This window comes from Urocitellus parryii, chromosome 4 (genome assembly GCF_045843805.1).
Source record: "Urocitellus parryii isolate mUroPar1 chromosome 4, mUroPar1.hap1, whole genome shotgun sequence".
Classification (NCBI taxonomy): domain Eukaryota; kingdom Metazoa; phylum Chordata; class Mammalia; order Rodentia; family Sciuridae; genus Urocitellus; species Urocitellus parryii.
Genome location: NC_135534.1, coordinates 14,029,094 through 14,041,064, shown reverse-complemented (window position 1 = coordinate 14,041,064; position 11,971 = coordinate 14,029,094).

Genomic DNA, 11,971 nt, shown 5'->3' with positions numbered 1-11,971 from the left:
TTCTTAATTTAATCATATCAGCAGAGTTTTTTCCCTGTAAGGCAACATTTGTATGTTCTGGAGATTGGGACATAGACATATATTTGGGGACCACTACTTATCTTAAAACATGTGCCAGGCTGAAGATGACTTGGGAAAATATACCTCCAAGAGTCAGGGATGGATGTCTATTTTTAGTCTCTATAGTTTATGCTTGCTCTTCTCATTCATTTCTTTTCTAAGTTCAATCTCTTACAAATGGAAATGAAATTACACAATCTGAGGGGAAAAGTCATACACGGGGCATTTGATTTTGATTCTCACCTTCCTCATTCATAGTAAGTGACTTCAAATGTTTTTTTTTTCTGTGCATCAGTTTATTTTTCAACCATTGGAGGCATATTTGCCTCTCATTTTTCACTGCACTCTTGGAATGGCAAGTGCTAGGTAAAGTTGTTTGCTGTTAGAAATAACATTGCTATGGTCTGAGCCTTTGTGCTACCCTCACCCCCACCAAACTCAGATGTTGAAGAGTAATCCCCTGTGGCAGCATTAAGAGGCAGGACTTTTAGAAGACAATGTTTTCAGGGCTACTGCCCTTGTAGAGGAGGTCCAGAGAACTTATTGGACATAGTCACTACATGATTGTACATCTAGAAGGTTCCATCTATGAAGATTGAGCTTCACCAGATACTAAATCTTCTGATGCCTTGATCTTGGATGTCCCAGAACAGTGATAAATATCTGTTGTACATAAGCAACCCACTTTATGGTCTTTTTATAGCAGATTATAAATAAATATAATATGCATAGCTGGATAGCTAACTAATTTCTCAAAGGAACAAGGAGAAAGAGGAGGAGAGGATTTCTATGAGACAGGTTCAGGAATATAAAAAGATTCCCTGGGATCTGTTAGCAAATTCTGTCACCCAAATGATGGGGGCAGCAGACATAGGGAGGAAGGATAAAGTTCCCTACATTTGAGAGGTGAGATTGAAATAAGTCTTCCAAAGGTTCATGTTATTCACTCTCCTCTGGGCAGGAGAAGAAGAGATGTCATGACAATGGGCAGCACATCCATGGCCCAGCAGCAAAGCAACATGGTGATGACTACTGAGTGAAGTAATTCCTGAAGCAGAAATAAATGGTGCCAGCAAAAACAAAACAAAAAAAAAACAATAACCAAAAAAACCTTATATCTGATATGTAAAGCTCTCAGACATCTTGGAGTGAACTAGAACATTTTAGAAATCCATTTAGTGAAATCCTGCCAAAGCAGTCATTCAAAACTGAAATTAAGTGCATGTAGCCTATTTCTTTGCACAGCTTGAACTCCCCCTTCCTCTCTACCTCAACCTCAGTGGCTTTAGGAAGAAGATAATTAAATGTAGGACTAAGATCTCCCTGTCCCCAAGGAAGAATAAAATCCGCTGAGGAGGGAAGAGGTTCAGGGATGGAGGGGCTCAAATTTATGGCTCTGAGAGATTCAGGAACTCAGGTTGCCATCCTACCCTCTCCTATGTGAGAACAAGATACAGGGTACAGGAGTGGCCAAGCCACCCAGGACTGAAGGATAGAGCTGAGGTGAGATAGTGTTCGTGGAGGCAAAAAAAGGGTCTCTCCTGCTCACTGGCACTGAGAGTTACATGGAGAGGTACAGACACTGGTGCTGAGGTGCCAAGCCCGGACCAGGGGCTAAGGGAGTGAAAGAGGTCAAGGATCCTCTGTCCCCAACCTAGCTACCCTTCCCTTGCCTCTCTGAATTCCTTGGGTTCTTGACAGCAGTAATTGCTGCAGCCTCTGGTTTCCATCTTGCTTCTACAGCAGGCAAAAATCAATGAATAGGGGATGGGGGACACACTTCTGTAATCCCAGAGGCTCAGGAGGCTAAGGCAGGATGATTGAAAGTTCAAAATCAGCCTCAGCAACTTAGCTAGTACCTAAGAAACTTAGTACGACCCTGTCTCAGAATAAGAAATCCTTTAAAAGGGGGTTGGAGATGTGGCTTAGTAGTTAAGCACCCCAGGTTCAATGCCTGGAATAATAATAATAACAATAACAATAACAATAATAAACTAAATGCTGCCAGGATGCAGGGTAGTGTTAGCACAAAGGGAGGAAGTTCACTGCTTGATACATTTCTTTGGATTCTGAAGACAGCATAGTCCACATCTGGGCATAACCTCCCACCTATTTACAGGTGAACACAGTAGGTCGTCCACTTTGAGTGGGGCCTAAATTAGGAAAGGGTTCCACATAAGACCCAAGCAAGGTGAAAAGAGAATTACTATTTGGACTACACAATCCGACTGACCCTTTGGTATGAGAAGGACTTGACATGGAAAAAGAGGCTCTGTGGGTCTTACAGTAAGCACAAGTAGGAAAATCACAGGGCGGACTCCTGGGGTTTCAAATCAAGGCCAAATGACTTTTTCAGTGGGGAATAATAAACCTCCTGAATGTTCCCTCCTATATACTACTGGGTCCTGGGATGGGTCACCTAACCATGAGATAGGAAGTGACTAAACATGCAGAGCTTCTCCCTGTATGGTAAGTTTTATGAGATCTACCAAGTCATGATGTTAGGTGTGGCCTAAACCCAATTTCTTAGAAGATGGAAGTAGAACACTGAGCATGAGCAGCACAAGAGATCAGACATGACTTGCCTGAGGAGGAGGGAAGCAGACCCCCATCCAAAGTCATCCATTGCTCTAACCCATGCAGCCTGTGAAAATGTTAGCTTACTAATCAGCTGACTTTAAGGTAGGAAAGTTATCTTGGATTCCTGGGTGGACACAATATAATCACAAAGATCCTTAAGAGTAAGAAAAATGAGAATGAGATATGAAAGAAGGAAAGAGAGATGTGGATTGTATATCAATCAACATTGTATGCTATTAGTAGAGGGATAGACCCATAGATCAATGGAACAGAACCTAGAAATTAGAAATAGATCCAAGTGATTTTTGTTGTTGTTTTACTGAGGATTGAATCCAGGGGCATTTAATCACTGAATCACATCCCCATTCCTTCCTTCCTTCCTTCCTTCCTTCCTTCCTTCCTTTCTTCTTTCTTTCTTTCTTTCTTTCTTTCTTTCTTTCTTTCTTTCTTTCTTTCTTTCTTTCTTTCTTTCTTTCTCTCTCTCTCTCTCTCTCTCTCTCTCTCTCTCTCTCTCTCTCTCTCTCTCTTCTTTCTTTTTCTTTTTCTTTTTTTGAAAGGGTCTTGCTAAATTGCTGAGGCTGACCCTGAACTTGCAATCCTTAGCCTCCTGAGCTTCTGGGATTACAGCCATGCACCATCTTACCCCATCAGATACTTTTGTTTTAGAAAGCTCTCTAACTTCCACAGTATAAAGAAAAATAGTAGAAGGCACAAACAGACATTTGTCCAAGTGTATATACAGATGACAAAGAATCACATGGACAGATATTCAACATCTTTAGCCTTTAAAAAGAAACAAAAGTTAAAAGCACAATGAATTATCACTACACGCCTAACATAATTGCGAAAATAAAATGTACTGGCAACATCAAATGCTCATTATTCCATTCGCATAGCCTTTTTAAAATGACAAAATCATAGATATGGAGAACATGGTAACAGGAGTGGAGGAGAGAATGGGGAGGAAAGAGTGAGTGTGGCTATCAAAGTGCAATATGAGGGTCCTTGTGGTGATGAAAATGTACATTGTGTACAAAATGTATATTGCACGGTGTATAAAACAATGGTATTGTATCAATAAAGGACCCACAATGTAACTATTCTGTTTCTTGACCCTGTCAGTATCAGTAGTAATAGTTTTATAAGATGTTACCATTGCATAACAAGGGGAAAGAAGGTAAATGAGATCTGCTTATTTCTTAAAATTGTAGGTGAATCTATTATTATTTTCAAATAAAAAATATAATTTTAAAAGTCAAAGAAACTTCTTCCCAACTCTTTATCTTGGGTCATAGTTTTTGGAAACCAACCTTTCTGTTGTGAAGATGCCAGTCTACAACATGGATAGGCCACCTGTGGGGACGTGAACTGATAGCCCTGTTGAGTTACCTGATGGCATCCAGCATTGAGCATGAGAGTGTAAATGAGCAAACCTACAGAAGATTCCAGCCATCCTTTCAGTTGCTTTGAGCTAATGCTGTGTGCAAGCAGACACTAGCTGTCCTCAGATGCTCTCCTCAAATTGCAGATTCATATGCAAAAATAAATGCTTGCTGCTGTTTTTGGCCACTGGTTTCTGAGTGGTTTATTACATAGTAATGGGCAACTGGAAAAAAAGGGACTTTTTGTCTATGAACATTCCACAGAAAAAGAAAAGAATCCCTTTTTCATTTAAACTTTGTGATATGAATGATGATATGAATGTTTGTGTCCCCCCTCAATTAACATTTTCAAATACTAGCCTCCAAGGTGATAATACTAACCAGGTAAGAACTTTTGGGATTGGTTCATGAGGACATCCTTTCCACCAAATGAGAACATAGGAGAAAAATATCTTTAAAGAATCAGAAAACATGCCATCTCTAGACATTGACACTGCTAGCACTAAAATCTTGGTCTTCCCAGTCTCCAGAACTGTCAGAAATAAAGTTTTCTTGTTTGGAAGACATACAGTATATGGTATTTGGTTATAGGAGCCCAAAATAGACTAAGATAAATTATCAATTGAAGGCCACTATTGAAAGGCATGGGAATTATTACCAGACACTCCACTGAAATAGCCCCAGAGCACAATAGAAGCACCTGTGCCGGAATGAAAGTCTCAAGACAGAAGTGCAATATTTGTGAAAGTTAATTTGATATTCTAGCTAGAAACACCTCAGAAGAAGATTACAAGAAAATACCAAAGTAGAAACTGATACCAGAATGCTGAAGATATAACATTAAAGTATCACCAAGTATATTTATGACAACCTTCTGCACACGTACACACATCCCAAAGACACAAATATGCTGTTTAACTAGTATAATCGACTAAAGCCTGGGAGATCCCCTGGGGCTGCACACTCTGGCGGGTTGCCAGATGGGAAATGAGCAGAGTCCAAAGGCACTGGGAACCTTTGACACAGTCCAAGGTGTATTCAAAGAAAACAATTCCAATGAACAAAACATGCTCTGTGAAAAATTGTGCAAAGCACATTAAACTCAGATTTTATGTGAACGTTTATAGACAACACATATAAAAATAAAAATTTGGAATGGAAAGACAATGCAGTAACATTATAGGAGAGTTTTTAAAATTGCATTTGTCTTGGTTTAAAATTAACAACTCATCTCCTCTGTATTCCAGTCCCCATGTAAGAATCCACCTAGTCTCTTTATGACTAAACAGGGCACATAAATTCCCTGTACATCAGTTACCACCCTAGGTAAAGCAAACTGCCTTAGAATGCTACAGAGGATTACATAAGGTAATGTTTGCATGGCTGCCGCAGTCTGGCTGGACACAAGATCACGAGCCACTCACAGCTTTGTAGATTCAAACAGCAATTCTTTATTCTCGAACTCACACCGGCCTCTACACTCGCTCTGGGGAAATCCAAGTTCTGGGCCCAAACTCCACCAGGCTTTGAATCCCCAAAACTTTCTGAATTCCACGAGAACTCAACAGGAACTCAGGCAGCAGGATACGCCCTATTCCCATCAGGAATAACCTTAAACCTGGAACTGCCCTAAACCCAAATTGTCCTAAACCGGGAATGCCCTAAACCCAAGGAGCAGGATACATCCTAAAACCTGCAGGATACACCCTAAACCTGGATCCACCCTGGTCCTTGAGCAGCGTCACCTTTCTCAAACATACATGCAATGTCACAGCGAATGTCCAAGGAAAGTCCATTTCCACGAGTCCTTCCTCTAAGCAACATGGGGTACGCTGTCAAGGAAATTTCGATGCGTCATTCCTACTTGGCAATGGCCCTCAGCACATGGCATGTGTATACTTTGTGGCAAATAAATGTCACCTGAGCCAGCATGCTCCTTTCAGGTGCCATTTTAGTCTCTTGCTCCCACCCACTGATAGCAAGCTCCCAAATCTCTTCATGTTTATTCATCAATACAGACTCAAACGTGGCTTCATCCAGTGTCAAAATTTTCTGACAGATCTAGTAAAATGCCCTGTACATAGCAGTTATCAGAAAGTGGATTTTCCAATGGAAGTATTTCATTTACCTCTGGAAAAATTCTCAGCCCAAATGAGCTCAAAAATTCTTAACCACATTCAACAGGAGTATTTTGTTCATCCTGCCTCAATAAGGAGATAAAAGGAGATGAGGGGTCTCAGATCATTGATTCTCCTTTGTTCTTCCTGAAATCTGTCTTCTCATTCAGTCTCTGCAGAGGTCTGTAGGGAAAGACCAGAGGCAGCAGACTATTCCAGAGCATGAAATATATCTTCCAAGGATGCCTGTTTTGAAAGTTACTTTGTTTTTTTCCCCCCAGAAATGCAGTGCTGAGGTTCCTGATAGAACACACACACACACCAAACTGTGCAAACTTCTGTGATCTGAGTGTGAGGTCAAGCGCCTCCCTCCAGGTCCCATGCTCAGGGAGGTGGCTCTGTGACTTGACCAATTCGCCCTGTGCATTCTGAGCTGCTTTCTAGAAGGCTATACCACTTTCTGTTCCCAAAGGTCCAGTCATTACTAAGCAACTCTGAGCTGTAAACCTGTTGGCCAAGAGCTGGAGGTAGGGGTATCTCTTCAGCAAACTCCTTTGCTTCCCTTCCCTTTCACAGTTAACCTGCAGCAGAAGCAAGCTCTGTCTGTTGTTCATATTTAATGTTTAGAATCAGAGTATTTTTTTTCTCAATCATTCATAAAGAAACTTACCTAGAGAGACAAAAGGGTAAGGATCCTATACTTTTTGAATGAGTTCAGTGAACTCCAGTCAAGATAAAAAGAAAGAAAACCACACTCGGACATGTAATTAAACTACTGAAAACCGAATATAAAGAGACCAAAGAACGATCAGGCTTTTCTTTTTTAAAAAAATGGGGAAGAGGAATCTTTTATTTTCAGACACTTCTAAAAAGCCAACACATTGAAAAATCTTTGGACTTTAGTTTCCTACCTAATTACTGACCAGGAATTAAAAGTGAGGAAAAAGAGTGTGTTTTTTTGGGAGCCCTGCCCCCCCCCCACGTTCAAACTCCAATCTTCATACCTCTAAGAACATTGGTCAGAAATTCACCCACTCCTAACAGCATGGAGGGGATCCTGATTAGGGTATGCCAATGGTTCTCAAAGGATAGTTAGTTCACAAATTCCTGGACCCCCAAGATTTCTTTAAGAACTTTGCATGGTCAAATCTGGGGATATGATAGTGCATGCGACGCCCTGGATTTGATCCCCACCAACACAAACAACAACAACGAATATAATTTTTATATATATATATATATATACAATTTGATTAATAATACATATGATGCTAGCTGTACATTTTTTTTTGTAATGCCCTTTATCAAGGTAAGGATTTTCTATTCTCATCTTAGTTTGCTAAAAGATTTCAGGAATAAACATTGGGTTTGTCAAGTGTTTGTCTTTGAGATAATTGTATGAGTTTTCATTTTTAGTTTGTTAGTATTTTGAATCAAATTGAATGATTTTTTAATATTAAAACAAATTTACATCCCTGCGATGAGTCCTACTTCATCAGATTTAATATCATTTTTGCATACTTTGAGATTCAGTTTCCTTAAATTTTGTTTGGAATTATTGCATTTATGCAAAGAATGACCAACTCAATTCAATTCCAATAAAAACCATAGCAAGTTTTTACTGTAAGCTGATCCTAAAATTCATTTGGCTATGCAAAAGTTACCAAAAAAGAAAACACTTTGAAAAAAAACAAATTTGAAGGACTAATATGTAATTTCAGAACCTGTTATAAAGCTACAGTAATCAAGATGTGATTGGTGGTAAGACAGACACACAAATCAGTAGCACAGGATAGAGTTTGGTAATAGAACTACACATGCATTAAAAACTGATTTTTATTTGTATGATTATTAACACGTATTAATTATGCAAATTAATGAGTTCCACTGACATTTACACATGTGTTTATGTGATGCCTTGATCATGTCCTCCTATGCCTTCTCTTGTCCTCCCCTTCTCCCCTCTCCTCCGGTTCCCTCTCCATTCTCTGAAAGTCCCTACTACTTTCAGCTCTTTTTTTCTTTTTTAAGTTTCCACATAGGAGAGAAAACATGCATATTTGTACACGTATGCTGAATTCTTGTGTCTGGTTTATTTCACATAATATGATGCCCTCCAGTTCTATCCATTTTCCTGAAAAGAAGATTTCATTCTTCTTTATGGGTAAATAATACTGTGTGTGTGTGTGTGTGTGTGTGTGTGTGTGTGTGTGTGTGTGTGTTCCTTGCCATTCGCCTGTTCATGGCACCTAGGCTGATTCAATATGTTAGCCAGTGTGAATAGCGGTGCAATAAACATGGGTATACAGGTATGTCTTTTGTATGATGACTTTATTTCCTTCAGATACACACCCAGGAGTGGAACAGCTGGAACATATGGTAGTTCTAGTTGTATTTATTTTGAAAAATCACACACCAGGCTCGGTAGTGCACACCTATAATCCCAGCAGCTTGAGAGGGTGAGGCAAGAAGATTGCAAATTGAAAGCCAGCCTCAACAATTTAGCTAGACCTGTCTCAAAATAAAAAATAAAAAGGGCTTGGGATGTGGCCTACTGCTTAAGCAGCCCTGGGTTTGATCACCAGGAACAAAAAAAAGAAGAAAGAAAGAAGGGCTAGGTTGTGGCTCAGTGATAGAGCGCTTGCTTAGCATGTGTGAGGCACTGGATTTGATTCTCAGCAGCATATATAAATAAATGAATAAAATAAAGTTTCATCAACATCTAAAAAATATTTTAAAAAAGAAATAAAGAAAGAAATCCCATTAATGTTTTCCATAGCGGCTGTACTAATATGTATTCCCACCAATAGCACATAAAGTAAATAACTGACTTTTGACAAAGGTACAAAATCAATTTATTATTTTCAACAATAATCCTGGAAAAACTAAATATCTATATGCAATAAAATGGACTTTTACTCCATGCCTTAAATCATATACAAAAATTATATAAAATTATAAAAAATAGGGATAGAGCTAAATGTAAATCTAAAAATATAAAACTTTTAGAAGACTGGACTGAAATCTGTGACAATAGTTAAAGTTTTCTTGGATTAAAAAACCAGAAGTATGATCCATAGAAGAAATATTTATAAATCGATCTTAGTCAAAATGAAGAACTTCTGGCTTCAAGAGACTGTTAAGAATGGCAGTCATCATCCGGGTGTGGCAGCTGGCTGTATCCCAGCGGCTTGAGACACAGGAGTAGGAAAGGGGTTCAGGGAGGGGTGGGAAATACAAATCATAATTATGTATGAGGAAATACTTGAGGATGATGGGCTTTGTTAATGGGAGTTGAAGTAAAATCGTTGAACTATAATGTTCTTCTTATATGAATTTTGGTGAAATACACAAAAATGTATGGAGCCAAAGGATCAACATTCCTGAAGCAGGATGGATTAGGACATTATCTTTTTCCTAGTAGGATGGCAAATTCAAGTACCATATATAATAAAGGAAGCCACCAATAAACACCCTTCCCTAACACATTTATCCTCCTTTCTCAGGGTCTTGTGTTTTTCCGGTGGAGGAATGTTTACCGGGGATTTAACCCAGGGGTGCTTAACCACTGAGCCACATCCCCAGTCTTATTTTGTGTTCTATTTAGAGACAGGGTCTCAGTGAGTTGCTTAGCACTTCTCTTTTGCTGAGGCTGGCTTTGAACTCAAGATCCTCCTGCCTCAGCCTCCTGAGCCGCTGAGATTATAGGCACCTGCCACTGCTCCTGGCTCTTTCTGAGGTTCTTACCACTCAACCGGTTGTGAGTTTGAGGTGAATGCTTAGAACAGCATTTCCTCCTTTTTACCTGACAGACTCTTACTCTTCCAATTGCTTCATGCAGTGAGGTGTTCATGCAAATCCTCAGGCATTAGGACTGGGCTCCCTTTGTAAATAACTCCACTGGAACTCTCTTAATTCTCCATTGAATTAGCTCTTTATATGACTAGAATCCCCCTGAGGTGGAGAGCTGGTGGATCCAAAAGAGTATCATATCACTTTTGTGTCTTCTAGGTCAAACATACTCTCTGGGCATAAGTCAAGAATCAAGACTTAATTTGTTGAATGAATAGAAATATGGATGGATACATTCACTATGCTTCTGAAGACTGATGTGGTCAAGAGTCCATCACCCATCATGGCCACTAAGAAAGAATTCTAGCAATGATGGGGATAGGGAAATTTGCTTATTGAAATACCTATTTTAAGCTAGGCATCATGGCACATGCCTGTAATCCCAGCAGCTCAGGAAGCTGAGACAGGAGGATCTCCAGTTCGAAGCCAGTCTCAGCAAAAGTGAGGCAACAAGCAACCCAGTAAGATCCTGTCTCTTAAAAAAATATATACAAAATATGGCTGGGGATGTGGCTCAGTGGTCAAGTGCCCCTTAGTTCAATCCCTGCCCCCTCCAATACCTATTATAACAACAATATCCTCAATAGCTTTTGAATGTCTTCTTTCTATATGCTAGAAACTCTGCATATCATACCTCATTTAATCATGACATTCTTATAAATTGGCATCATTATTCCATTCTACAGATGAGGAGACTCAGCTGAAGTATTCTATCACAAGTCACGTAGCTTGCAAGAGCAAGAACTGAGACTTGAACCTAGTCTCTGAGCTCTAAGTCTTCATCTCTTTATCATTAATGTGTCACATCCTGAGAGTGAAATATAACATGGTCTCTCTTGAAAGGCCACTGTTCAGGCCTTTACTGTGTCTATCTTGTCTATCCCTTGTGGAAATTGCAGGTAGGTTAGGAAAGTTTCTGTGCAAAGTGATGACTGTATAAACCCCCTATCAAAGCTCTTCCCCTGGACCTCACCCAACCACCCACAGCACAAGGCTTTCTAGATCCTCCCACGTGGGCTGCCTCAAAACTCTCCCCACCTTAGAGGAAAATTCTAGATGATTTAAGAAAGAGAAGCATCAAATGTTGCAAACAACAAAGGTGAGGAGATTCTGCATCTTCTTTTCCCTCTAAGAGCAAAGTACCCAAAGCAGAAAGGCTGAGGCCTAAACATTCAATTAGTGCAGAGCCATCAGAAAACCAACCAAGAAGCAAGTGCAGCTGACCTGCTGCTTTCTGGGTAAGAGGCATTCCACTTCTCCTGGTGACAGCTTGCAGAATTTTACCAAATTTTGCATAGTTGTATTTAGGGGTTTCATTCCAATCCAAGTAGAAAATAAAGAAAAATTTTACCCTTTTTTTGGCATTTCTACATCAAAATACTTCTCTAACTTCTTTCCTGTACTCCTTTCTCTGCTCTGACAGAGAGTTGTGGTATCATCTTCCAGGTCTACAAACTGACCGTAACTGACCAGTTCAGAAGTAGGCACCACAGCTGGCCATTTAGAAACTACCCTGACAGATTTGGACTTGTGACTAGGAGATTTCAGCTCTCCCCACTGGTCTCTTGAATAATAGAAATGTAAAAATTTAAAGCTGTGTTTCAAAATGAGCGATGAGTTGGGGGCGGGTGGCACATGCCTGTAATCCGAGTAGCTCAGGAGACACAGGCAGGAGGATTTCAGGTTCCAAGCCAGCCTCAGTAACTTAGGGAGTCTGTAAGCAACCTAGAGAGATCGTGTCTCTAAATAAATAAATAAGAACAAAAAGGACATGAAAAGATTCTCAATATCATCCGTAATTAGAGAAATGCAAATCAAAACCACAATTAAATACTATTCCACATAAATATACACACACATACACACATTTAAGTATATATACACACACACAAAACACACACACACACACACACACACACACACATATATATATATATATATATATATATATATATATATATATATATATTTAAAGGAATA